Source organism: Peromyscus maniculatus, chromosome 15 (genome assembly GCF_049852395.1).
Source record: "Peromyscus maniculatus bairdii isolate BWxNUB_F1_BW_parent chromosome 15, HU_Pman_BW_mat_3.1, whole genome shotgun sequence".
NCBI classification, from domain to species: Eukaryota; Metazoa; Chordata; class Mammalia; order Rodentia; family Cricetidae; genus Peromyscus; species Peromyscus maniculatus.
This window is the reverse complement of record NC_134866.1, coordinates 47,614,250-47,627,240: the sequence shown is the minus strand read 5'-3', so window position 1 is coordinate 47,627,240 and position 12,991 is coordinate 47,614,250. Positions and strand designations below refer to the sequence as shown.

The 12,991-nt window shown below is 44.0% G+C and overlaps 1 long non-coding RNA gene across 2 annotated transcripts in view; it reads right to left on the bottom strand.

Moving 5' to 3' along the window:
* Positions 1–663: 663 nt before the first annotated feature.
* LOC143268681 (uncharacterized) overlaps positions 664–12,991 on the bottom strand; it is a 42,889-nt gene continuing 30,561 nt past the window's right edge. For both annotated transcript variants that reach the window (XR_013044759.1, XR_013044760.1), the window contains exon 3: positions 664–2,070. This is a non-coding gene — a long non-coding RNA (uncharacterized LOC143268681). The remainder of the gene's footprint in view (positions 2,071–12,991) is intronic.

Genomic DNA, 12,991 nt, shown 5'->3' with positions numbered 1-12,991 from the left:
AGGGAGTGATGGCAGAAAGTAGAAAAAGATATAAGGTGTGAGGACCAGAAACTAGAAGCATTTTGGCTGGTTAAGCTTTCAGGCTTTCTAGCAGCAGTTCAGCTGAGAGCCATTGGGATGAGGACACAGAAGCTTCCAGTCTGAGGAAACAGGATCAACTAAGGAACTGTTGAGGTGAGGAGGCTGTGGCTTGTTCTCCTTCTCTGGTCTTCCAGAATTCACCCCAATAACTGGCCTCAGGTTTGATTTCATTAATAAGACCTGTTAAGATTCCTGCTCCACCCAGGTGACACCTTACAACTCTAACCTGATGTCACCAGTGTGCCAGATATCTTCCACTGAGGTCACCACACAGTCAAATTCGGGAGCCTCCCAGCATCCTCCATCACTGCCACATTGGCTTCTGTTAATCACACTGCGGTTGAACTTCCTTCCTGAGGCCACGGCCAGTCACCATTCATTTTCTCCTCCCTGTGCTGATCGTTCTCAACTTCTCTAGGTTTCCGCCCCCCTGTGCCTGAACAGTAAACACCTTCCCTGGCATAGTGGCAGGCACTTGTCATCCCAGAACTCAGGAGGAGGAAGAAGGGGGAACATGAATTCTTGGTGAGCTTGGACTAGCCAAAAGGTCCCATTTCAAAACAAAACGAAAACCCAAAGAGCTAGGACATGTGGTTTATTGGTAGAGTTCCTGCTTAGCGAATGAAAACCCAGTTTGATCCCCAGAAATGAAAACAAAAAAGTATTAATAATAAACCTCTTTTCCCCTAAGCGCCGTCTTTGTCCTTTGTTTCCCCGTCTAAGCGAGGTACCCTCTCCCACATCATCAACTGTCAAACCCGTAAGTCAGATTTGACTTCTCATCTTCCACTGATGCTCACACCTGACAACACCTGAGCCGACTGACTGGCGTGCAGACCCGGGCGGTTCCCCGGTGGCCGAGCCTCTGGGAAATCTTCACTTCTCAACAGTGAGCGGAGCCTGAGATTCGCTGCTAACCAACAGAAGGATGTCAAGGGGAAGGGATTTAGCGGATAGAAAACCCCGAATCAGCTGCCTGTGATCTAATCAAAAGAGAGACAACTTGCACCCGGGCCTGACCTACTCCGAGGACCCTTTCGACACTGGGCACAGACCATATCTAAAAGAAGAGGCGAAAGCAAGAGGGGAACACTCCTGTCTGTCTTGGAAAACACACACCCTGCTTTTGCAGAAGACAGTTTCTGGGGCTGAGGCCCCCATCTATCAATTCAGTTGCTGATTTTGGCCAACAATCTCCATGCACCTAGAAGACCAGAAGCTTCAGCTGTCATTTTCCTTGCTAGCCACAAAATCATGAATAGGGGCCTTGGCTCAGCGGTACCTAGATTTCTGACCCACAGAAACAGTGTGTTGTTTTTAGTAGGTGGCAGTAATTTGTTTTGCAGCATAGAAAACAGACTCTTCCAACTACATTGTCTTGTACTCAAAGGTTTATGTTTCTTTCCATCAAATCCAAGACTTGCCACTTTTTAACCAGTATCTGCCAAGTCTAACTACATTCCTCTATTTAATTTGAAGCCTCCATTTATCTAGCAAAGAGTTGTTGGACCCTATGTCCAGCTCTGGGTATGTGATGATGAATGGGCCGGGCAGATACAATGCAAAATGCAGTTGATAAACATGTAATTGCAAGGTGCTTTGATGGAGACCTTCAAGGACCCCTTACCTTGTTTGGTAAAAGATGGCAGCCATACTCCTTAAGCCTGAGCAACTGCGTCTACCCTTAAACTTTGACGCTTTGTCCCTCCCTCCTCCAGGCACAGAGGTCCTAGATGACTTTTCTCAAAGATGCTTTCTAATGAGGCAATGTGCTTGTTAGAGTACTCTCCTTGGTTCCCAGTTACATCATAAATGTAACACACTAAATGTTAATAAGGTTGGGATGAATATCAATCTGTCCCTTATCCAGGGCCCAGACATGTTCAAAGACTTAGGTGAAGACACAGACGTGGTAGAGACAGGGCTGAATTCCCTGTGCTCCAACTCCAACTCAGGTCCTCTTTGCTGCTTCTTCAATGTTGAAAATGTCTGTGAAAACAAAACAACAATAAACCATATTTCTAATCACGAGTATAGTTTATAAATATTATAGACACATCAGATGCAGTCCCCAAAAGGAAAATATTTAACCCATTTTTGGCCTTACTTTAGGAACATTTTGATTAGTCTACATGATTAAGGCTAAGTAATTTTTGGTTGCTATGTTGGATTTCACAAGCCCATGGTTATAAGATGAGGGTGGTGTTTATGGGTTTGCTCATTACAGTAACTCCAAAACCATCTCCCAAAGAGCACAGATCGCTGGAGCATGCTTTTGATGCCCTGACCTTTTGTAACGCACGCAAACACCACTAAGGCACAACTTCCCTTCTCTCCAAGGAGTTGCTATGAGGGGCCTCTTACAGTTAGGGGCGAAACTCAGCCAATGACCAATGGAGAATGGGAGATCTGTCTATTTGCCTCAAGGTGGGACCTATTCTGTGATCCGCTGAGACCTCAGGCTCCGGAGGGGTTTCTTCCCCTCCCCATCCCATCCACTTTCTGCTCTTTTCCAAGAACAATCACTCCACCAGGGACTTCTACCTCATGGGGCTTTGATGGAACCTCTTCTCAAACAGTGAACTTCTTCAGAGAATACCAGATGTGTAGCAGCATGGTATTTCACTGTATGCTCCTTCCCCACCTGGATATCCTGGCCATCACTCATGAATCTCATTAACTGAACCTCATTACGATGTCTGCAAAAAGCTCTCCCTCTGAAAACAATTATGTCCCTTCCAAAGGAGCTGATCTAGGATGCCCCCCCAAGCAGCCACCACTCACCAGACATCTTTGCCGAACTGGAAGCACAGCCTCTTCCTTCCCTTCCCAGGTACCTAGTCGCCTAAGCCACACAGTAGCCCTGGAGCTCTAGTTACTGGCCTTTACTCTACCCCTGAGGGTCCATGCCCATTTCTAGGGCCAGGTAGTCAGGATGATGTCATCTCTTCCAAAATCTTCTTGGAGCCTATGCAGAAACCAAAACCTTCTCTCCCCAAGTTGTGTGGAGGGCAAACACGTGTCAGAAAGAGGTGCTGACTACTCCGGGGTCTTCTGGCACCCGGCTCAGTCAGCCAGAGTCTTTTAAACTGGGTTTTTATTTTAAGACTATATCAAGGAGACCTCCTTCCTGGAGTTATTTTGGATGGGGAACATCCGTAAAGAACGAACAGATACAACCTGTTTTTTGAGGAACTCTCGTTTTCTGAGAGTGATTAAAATGTACATAGATACACATGAAGAAACTTTGAAGATGTAATTCTTCCAGGTCTTACAAAGTCTGTTTGATTTTAAACAAGAAACTTCTAGATTTCCATTTTTCTTTCATGGATATTTAAAGTTTACAATAGTGTTTATTCTGACATCCAATTGCAAGCATGTTAAAGGATTCAGTAAAGTTAAAGAAATCATACAGAAAAATTTCGATACCTCTTATCTTGATTCTTTCATTAACATTTTCCAAGTGTGTTATATCATGTATCTATATGTCTATCCTATTTATATTAATGATAATGTGTAGCTAGAGTTTTCCTACCTTGCCCACAGTCAGCACAAATCTTTGTCACCCGCCAGTCCCACAGCTGCTCAGACCCAACCAAGTAAACACAGAGACTTATATTGCTTACAAACTGTATGGCCATGGCAGGCTTCTTGCTAACTGTTCTTATAGCTTAAATTAGTCCATTTCCATAAATCTATACCTTGCCACATGGCTCATGGCTTACCGGCATCTTCACATGCTGCTTATCATGGCGGCAGCTGGCAGTGTCTCCTTCCGCCTTCCTGTTCTTTCTTTTCTCCTGTTAGTCCTGCCTATACTTCCTGCCTAGCCACTGGCCAATCAGTGTTTTATTTATTGGCCAATCAGAGCAATGTGACAAACAGACCATCCCACAGCAATAATGTAGTTTTTAAGAAGACATTTTATACTTCGATGCAGAATAAGATAGTATCTCATATAGTACTTTCACATAAAAATAAATTCTAAATGTTCTCTTTTAATTATAAAAAGATTAGATATATGATTTAGTTTTGTAAGGCTACTCTTGCCTAGTGAGAGGATCTGAAATTCGTTTTGACACTTGTTCTGGGTGAGTATTGTTTTAGTGTAAGAGATAGAGCATCATTAATTCTACCATGTAGAAGTTGAAGAGACTGCCTTACAAAGGTTTAAGTAACATTTCTCAGACTCTCTAGTCTATTTAATCATAAATGTGAGGAGTTATTTTTCTTTAGCCAATGGGTAAAGGTGTCTATTCATTAACACCTAAGCATAAAGTCACAAACTGAACTTGCTACAATAGTAATGCACTGGGTTGAACCATATAAATTTAGCACAATGATTTACAAGATCTCAGTCAGCTCTCTGGCATGCACATTTATGTGATCTAATTACCTGAAAAGTGTTGAGTTACAGGCAATAAAGGCAATAGACTTTACTCTGTGGCTCCATTTTTAATAGAACCCCAAGAAAAATGTTGCAGATGTGAACTGGCAGAAAACAGGAAAACCTTTGGTTTTTACCATCATAAAAGTAAAATATGATCGTGTTGACCTATATAGTTTTTCATTTCAATCAAAATATCAGGTAATTAATGCAAAGAAAGATTTGGCTGATTTGCCTAAAATGACTAGTTGAGAATGCCACAGCAGGATGGCAGTGTTGATCAAAATCCCTTCCAGGAAACAGAGAAACCAGGAGCCCAACCCTAGAGCCAAGGATGGTAATAGGGGATGTCTATGAGCTCCAGCAAACAAATGGTGTGGGCTGTTGTGGGATATTACTTTAACTCTGTAAAAATGTGTTGCATTTGTTTCATCTTGCCTGCCTAAGGCACCTGATTGGTCTAATAAAAAACTGAACTGCCGGGTGGTAGTAGTGGTGGTGGTGGTGGTGGTGGTGGTGGTGGCGGCGGCGGCGGCGGCGGCGGCGGCGGCGGCGGCGGCGGCGGCGGCGGCGGCGGCGCACGCCTTTAATCCCAGTATTTGAGAGGCAGAGGCAGGCGGATCTCTGTGAGTTCAAGGCCGGCCTGGTCTACAGATCGAGTTCCAGGCAGAGAAACCCTGTCTCGTAAAACAAACAAACAAATAAACAAATAAAAGCTGAATAGCCAAGAGCTAGGCAGTAGAGGGATAGGCGAGGCTGGCGGGCAGAGAGAATAAGTAGGAGGAGGAATCTAAGCTCAAGAGAGAATGAAGAGGAAAAGAGGGAGAACATGGGGCCAGCTAGCCAGGCAGACCTGGAGGAAGCAGGAAAATGGAACACACAGGATGAAAGAAAGGTGAAAAGCCCCAAGGCAAAAATGTAGATGGAGAGAAACAGGTTAAATTAAGTTAAATGAGCCAGTGGGACAAACTTAAAATAAGGCCGAGCATTCATAACTAATAATAAGTCTTGTGTCTTGATTTGGTGGCTGGCTGTTCAAGAAAGCCTGCTGCAGGGAGCAACTACCAGGGACATATCTAGTCTTTGTACCCGTGAGCAGGGTGAGGCTGAGGGAAGCCATAGGCATCCCCCAGACAAGACAGCAGGTGACAGATCTCAGAATTGCCCAGGGACACTAGCTGTAAGCAGGGTGTGGAACAGAAGGTATCAGCTGAAACCCACAGGATTTTATCTGCTGCCATAGTGGATGACGAGTGGTGTACAGAGTCAGCCAGAGAGGTCAGAGTCTGTGAACTTGGTCCACACAGGGCTCCCCAAAGTCCAGCGCCTGACACTGAAGCAAGATGGCCGAATGAAACGCGAGAAAGACGTGGACAACAGAGATCTGGGGAAGAGAGGGTCCAGATGAAACCAGAGAGGGAGACAAAAGCAGGAAGTTAAGAATGCATGCCATCACGTTGTGTTGTTAGCACTTCAGGGACCAAAAGCGACAAGGGGAAGTCTGAACTGGGCCTTCTCACAGTGGAGGAAATGGATTTCACATCCAAGTAAGCGATGGGAAAAGCCCGAAGTCAGACTCCGTGCTAACCATGTCAACAGCTGGGCAAGGAGCAGAATGACATCCCCACAGATGCCCGAGCCACAGCTGACGACATCAGAATGATCTAGAAGACACCAAGGCATGGTGACATAAAAGAACATTGTAAGTAAAAACCAGAAAAATGAGATAATGGAACTCAGGAAAGAATACGAAATAAAAGGGAAAATCATTTTAGAAATGAAGGGTAAATGAAAAGGAGCATAAGAATAAACCAGCAGAAGCAGAAAGTGAAAAGAACAGGCTATTATTATTATTATTTTAATTAAAAGAAAGAGGAAGCTGGGTGGAGGTGGAGCATGCCTTTAATCCCAGCACTCAGGAGGCAGAGGCAGGCAGATCTCTGTGAGTTCGAGGCCAGCCTGGGCTACCAAGTGAGCTCCAGGACAGGCACCAAAACTATGTAAAGAAACCCTGTCTCAAAAACAAAAAAAAAAAAGAAAGAAAGAAAGAAAGAAAGAAAGAAAGAAAGAAAGAAAGAAAGAAAGAAAAGGAAAGAAAGAGGAAGCTGAGAGTAGTGGTGGCTTAGTGTTTTTGAAGCTGAGGCAGGAGATTCACCGGTTCCAGGTGAGCTCGCTCTACATAGTGCAAAACAAGCATGAGATTTATATCAAAACAAGCAAGCAAGCACTTGATTTCTATATTTCTTTCCTTCTTTTTTAAATGATTTGCTTTTATTATGAGCATTGGTGTTTGCCTGCATGTGTGTCTGTGTGAGAGTGTCCGATCCCTTGGAACAGACAGTTGTGAACAAACAGTTGTGAGTGGCCACGTGGGTGCTGGGAATTGAACTCGGGACCTCTGGAAGAGCAGCCAGTGCTCTTCACCACCCAGCCATCTCTCCAGACCAGCATTTGATTTAAAAAAAAAAAAAAAAAAAGTTAAAAAAAGAAACACAAAAATGTAACCCCCCCCACCCCCCGACAGGGTTTCTCTGTGTAGCTTTGGGCCTTTCCTGGAACTCACTCTGTAGTCCAGGCTGGCCTCAAACTCACAGAGATCCGCCTGGCTCTGCCTCCCGAGTGCTGGGATTAAAGGCGTGCGCCGCCACCACCGCCCGGCCTAAAAACTTTTAAAACGTTTTAAGTGCCCCCGCCCCCCATCCCGTGGGAGCGCCCTGAGCAGGGTAAGCTTGGTTTGCCTGGTGTGCGACCACCCTTGCCCCACTCAGCTGTGCCCTGCTCAGGGCTGGGATGATGTCTGTGGCACATGGTACCACTGAGGGCCGTGCAGAAGTCCACGGACTGTGCTGCAGCTTGAAGCCACATCAATGCCTATAGGGCCGTGCTGCCCCTGGGAGCCACACTGTAGGGAGTGGCCTGAGCTTCCACGGTGCGGGGCCTTTGCTGCCACCTGGGGGGGGGGGGGGTTGTCCGGGTCCATGGCCCTACTACAGCCAGGGACTGTTACCACCAAAGGCCAAGTGGATGTCACAGGGAGGCCATATTGATGTGGGTGGCCCAGGCTGCCACCTGAGGCCATGTTAATGTCCGTGGCCCAAGCAGCCTAGGAGGGCCTTGTATGGGTCCGTGGTCCTACTCTGAAGCAGGGGACCGTGTTTGTGGTCTGTGCTGTAGACAGACACCATGTGGAGGCCCACAATGTGTGCTCCTGCTGACTGTGAAGAGCGAGGAGGCTACTTTTGCTGCGATATCAATGACCGCAGACACAGAGTTGAGAGCGAGAGATGTGGAAGGCTTCTGTGACACCCCCTACCCCCGCAAAAGGAACAGCCCAGACAGGAGGCCACCAAAGAGAACTCTTAAAAAGCGTGATGGAGATGCTGAGGACTAGGTCTCCGCAATTGATGGCTTCTGGCGAAGGTGTGGGAGGGGAAGGACTCCGTTCTATTAAAGGGTCAGGCCACAGAGAGTTTGACCATGCTCCAGCAAGTATACAGATAACACAAAGTGGACTTTCTCTTCTTTAATTTTTAATTTTTTTTTTTTTACTTCTTTTGCAGGGGGAGGTTATAAGGGGGTTGAACATGGAAGGACTGTGAAGGGATTGTGACCAGGGTGCATGATGTGAAACTCCTAGAGAATCAATAAAAATGTTGTGTGGGGGGAAATGTTTTAAGTGATAAACACTACAGACAAGTAGAGAAGGTGAGCAATGTGCAGAGGGTGAGAGACTTTGGAGCGCTCAGTCCTAACGGGGTGTCTCTGTTGTGCCCGCATCGCGAGACCCCCCCAAGCAAGACCACCACAGAGCCGATACCTGATGCAAAACACACAGGGGTTTATTGATAAAGAGCAAGCCCGAGCTTGGTCTGTGTCCAACACTTGACACAGTGGGTGGAGGAGAATGGCCCTGAGCTCTCAGGGTGAGGGGTTTTTAAAGGGAAAAACCTCAAGCAGGGTGGTACAAGCCTTTGTGTCATGATTGGGTGAGGGTGTGTAACCTTTGAATTTACTGGTTGGGGGTTACAGTTATCATTTTTGGGCAGGCCTGGACAAGTCCCAGGCTCGGTCCTTGAGCTGCCATGGAGGCTGGCTGACCTCACACGTTCATATTGGCCCATGCACGTAGCTCTAAGTTGGTGAGGGGTCCCAGACAGTAAACATCTGGCTGAACCTTGAGCAGTCAGAGTACGTGCAGAAAGGGAGCTACTGCAAGGACTATGTCTTTTGTTCATGGCCCTCCCAGAGACTGCTTGCTCAAGTCTCAGGACACTGAAATTGAGGCCTGATCTCTGAGAGAAGATGGAACAGCCTGTTATGGCATCTGCTTGGTCTTTTCATCTCCATCAAACCCCTCCCCATCTCAATGTTCATGGATCCATGGGAAGAGGAGGCGGAAAGACTGAGGGAGCCCAAGGCAATGGATGACTCCAAGGAAACAGTGTCTTGTAGTCACAGCAGGAATGATGTGACTGAGCTCCCAGAGACTGGGATAGCACACACAAGAGCTGGACAGGCTCAGACTAGACAAAATCCCAGTGCAGAGAAGGGGGAGTGAGCACAAAGCCCACCTTGAACCCAGAAGCTATTTGTACAATTGTTACCAACTGAGAAAGGGAAAATCAGTTTTCTTCAATGGAGTGTCCCAGGGTCCATCAACCATAACTCATGCGAGGCCCCAGGGCCATCACAAATGAACTTCGTGTTTTGTTTTTGTGGTTGTTGTTTGCCTTATTGGTTTTCTGTTTGTCTTATTGGTTTTTTGTTTGTTTGTTTTAGGGGTTTTCTTTTCTTTTCTTCTTCTTTTGTTTTAGAGAGAGTGTGTGATGGATGGGTAGGGAGGTGTGGAGAATCTGGAAGGAGTTGAGGGAGGAGAAAATCAAAATATATGAAAAAAATAAAAATGATCCAAAATCTGGACAATAGAAGTCCTTGAAGAAAAATAGAGTGGCTAATAAAACCAATGCTTGAAAAATTAGAATTTAAGGGAATTTCCTAAAGTAAAATGTTGGAAGCCTTAAACTCTTTTTTTTTTATTGTTTACTTTCACTTTTGAGACCGTGACTTTCAATATAACCCAAGTTACAGTTCACAATCCTTCTGCCTCAGATTCCCCAGTACTGAGATTACAGGTAGGAACCACCACACCCAGCTTTTTCACAGTCTAAGTAAAAGAAAAAAAAATTCTCTGGGATCTAGCCCAAAAGGGACAGAAAATTAGATCACAATCAGACATTTTTTGACAGCAGTGTTCTATGGCAAAGGGAAATGGGGTGGCATATTTCAGATTTACATAAGTAACACATATTTAAGATGTTACACAAGGAACATATTCAAGATTTGCATCTAGCAAAACATATCTTCAATTACAAAAAGTGTGTGTAAACTATTAGCATTATGTGAGAACTCTTCGAATGTTATTCCTATGAGTATTTCTTTAGGAATCTACTAAATAAGACAACAGAGTAAGACAACAAAAATAACCCAGGGCCAATGAGATGGTGTGGTGAGTCAAGGAATTTTGTTGCCAAACCTGCCAAATTGAGTTCAATAACTAGGACCCACAAAGTGCGAGAGGACAGACAACTGCAGATTGTCTTCTGACCTCCACATGTACACTGTTGCATGCACGTACCTATACACACAAAAAAGAAATGTAATAATGTTTTAAAAATTAGCTTAACAAGAAACAGCTACAGATGGATTGGTTATGCACATCAAACATATAATTACATGTGGAACTAATACTGAAGATGGAAAAGTATTAATTATACGCTATGTAACAGTATAGGTTAAAAGTGGAGGAATGGGGGCTGGCAAGATGGCTGTCATTAAGAGTACTGCTACTCTTGTAGAGGACATGGGATCAGTTCCCAACACTCACATAGCAATCAGAATCATTCATAACTTCAGTTCCAGGGCATCCAAAGCCCTCTTCAGGCATCCTCAGGTACTGCACACACACTGTGTACATACATGCATGCAGGGAAACACTGATACACATAAAAATGAGTAAATCTTTTTATAAATGGAGAAGTACAAATAGAGAATATACAAAAATGCTTTTAACTGCTTCTAGTAATAATTTTTGGTGGTAATATTAGAGTTGTTGCTCTGAGACTATGATATGCACACCTAAGATAAAATAAGTGAACTATTGCAGGATATTCCTATTCTCTCATCTCTTGAATCTGTGATAACCAAGACTCATGGTGTAGAAGAAAAGAGATGTGTCTATAAAGGAAGCTAAATAAAATTCCTATAGTCAGTAAATTGAATCAAACATGCCAGTTTAAACTCAAGAGGTATTTTACCTTCAAGCATATATTTTACTTTATTATATATTACATAATTTATTTTTAATACTCTTATATTTTCTGCTTCCTTAAAGGCCCAGAAACAATGACCAGTTCCCAAAAGCATAGTCTTGAAACATTATTTACTATGAAATAAATCAGAGTTTCTAGGAAGAAAGAATATTTGAGTCTAGGTTTGGGGCAAGAACTATTCAAAAAACAAAAATGTGTTGTTGTATTAGTCCCTAGCATTGTGTCTAATGGACCCAGGAACCAACCCATCAAGATTCTGAAAATAGAACATTTTGAATTTCAATGAGGATCAGTATTTCAATGGGTTGAGACCTATCAAGTTTTATATAGTCATCTATTTATAATACTTTTTTAAAAAAAAAAAAACCTGTATACTTTAGGATGTCAAGGAACTAATTCATCTTTGTGTGGTGATATTTTATCTGTCCCCCCCAATAAAGTTTATCTGAGGATCAGAGGAAAAAGCCAGCCACTATATTAAACATAGAGGTCAGGCAATGGTAGCACACGCCTCTAATCCCGTCATTCAGGAGGCAGGCATCTGTCTGGATCTCTGTGAGTTCAGGGCCACACTGGGAACAGAGCCAGGCATGGTGGCACATGTCTTAAATTCCAACACTAGTTAACCATAAAGGTCTGGAGGTCTGTACAGACAGACAGGAAGTGATAGACCTAGGCAGGAAGAGGAATTGATGTAGCTGGACAGAGAAAGCAAATGAGATAGCAGAACAGAAAGGCATATAGGCGTGGGTGTACAGGAAGTAGATCTCTTTGGAAGCTGAGGGTCGCTAAGGTGAGGTTATCTGTGGCTTGTTCTCTCTCTCTCTGATCTTTCAGAATTTACCCAAATAGCTGGCACTGAAGTGTTTTTTTTTTTTTATTTTTTTTTATTAATAAGACCTTTTAAGAATCGTGTTACATCATTGGAAAAACTTTTAAGTTAAGGAAAACCCAAGCATTTATCTTGTCCTTCTTGCATTTCCTGCATAACCTGTATTACTGACTCAACAAATTATAGATGAAAAGGAGCATCTCTTGAAAATCATTCTGATTTATAAGTGAAAATGAAATGGCAGAAGCATTTCTGCATTTCACCATTTTTCAGCCCTGTAAATTAATGCATGCAGACAGTGGTGACATTTCAAAAGAGAAACACCGCAACCACCTGCCATGTTACAGAAAGGACCTAACCTGGGTTTGGTCAAGTGTCTGGGTCCAGTTTTCAAGGACTCCAGCAGACAGAGGATCTTGATGGACTAGCCACGGACAAAACTAGAGCATTGGAAACACTCAAAGTGGTTCAGGTTCTTCAGCTGATTAATAGTGGAGGTAATCAAAAGACTTACAAAGAATTGGTCCAGACCAAACTATAGAGTGTAAGGACTGAACTATAAAGTAAAAGACTGTGCCGGGTGGTGGTGGTACATACCTTTATTCCCAGCACTCAGGAGGCAGAACCAGGCAGATCTCTGTGAGTTTGAGGCCAGCCTGGGCTACAGAGCAAGATCCAGGAAAGGCTCCAAAGCTACACAGAAAAACCCTGTCTTGGAAAACCAAACCAAACCAAACCAACCAACCAACCAAACAAACAAACAAAAAACACTGCAACATGGACAATAATACCATACAAGAATGAAGAAGTCAATGAGTGGTCAATCCTGGGTCTGTGGTAAGACTGTAGGAGTAGATGGTGGGGCTCCTGGGTCCATTTCATGACCTGGGTATGGTGGTTTGAATGAAAATGTCTCTGTAGGCTGTGACATTTACATACTTGGTTCCTAGTTGGTGGCACTGTTTGGGAAGACTTAGAGGTGTGGCCTTGTTGAAGGAATTATGTCACTGGAGGTGGGCTTTGAGAGTTCAAAGACTCATGCCGTTCTGAGCCCACTCTGTTTCTTGCTTGCCATTCAAGATATGAGCCCTGGCTTCTGCCCCTGCCACTGTGGCTTTTCTCCACCATCATGGACTCTGACCTTCTGTAATATAAGCCCACATAAACTTTTCTTTAAGTGGCCTTGGTCATGGTGTCTTATCACATCAATAGAGAAGTAACTAACATGCTGGGGCTGTGACGACTACGATAAGGGCATTTGCCTGAGCACATGTCCCTAGACTGCAAGGTGAAGGATGACGAGATGAAGCAAAGTGAAGGTTTAAGACTCAGATTGAGATGAGCTTGAATTGTAAATTGAGA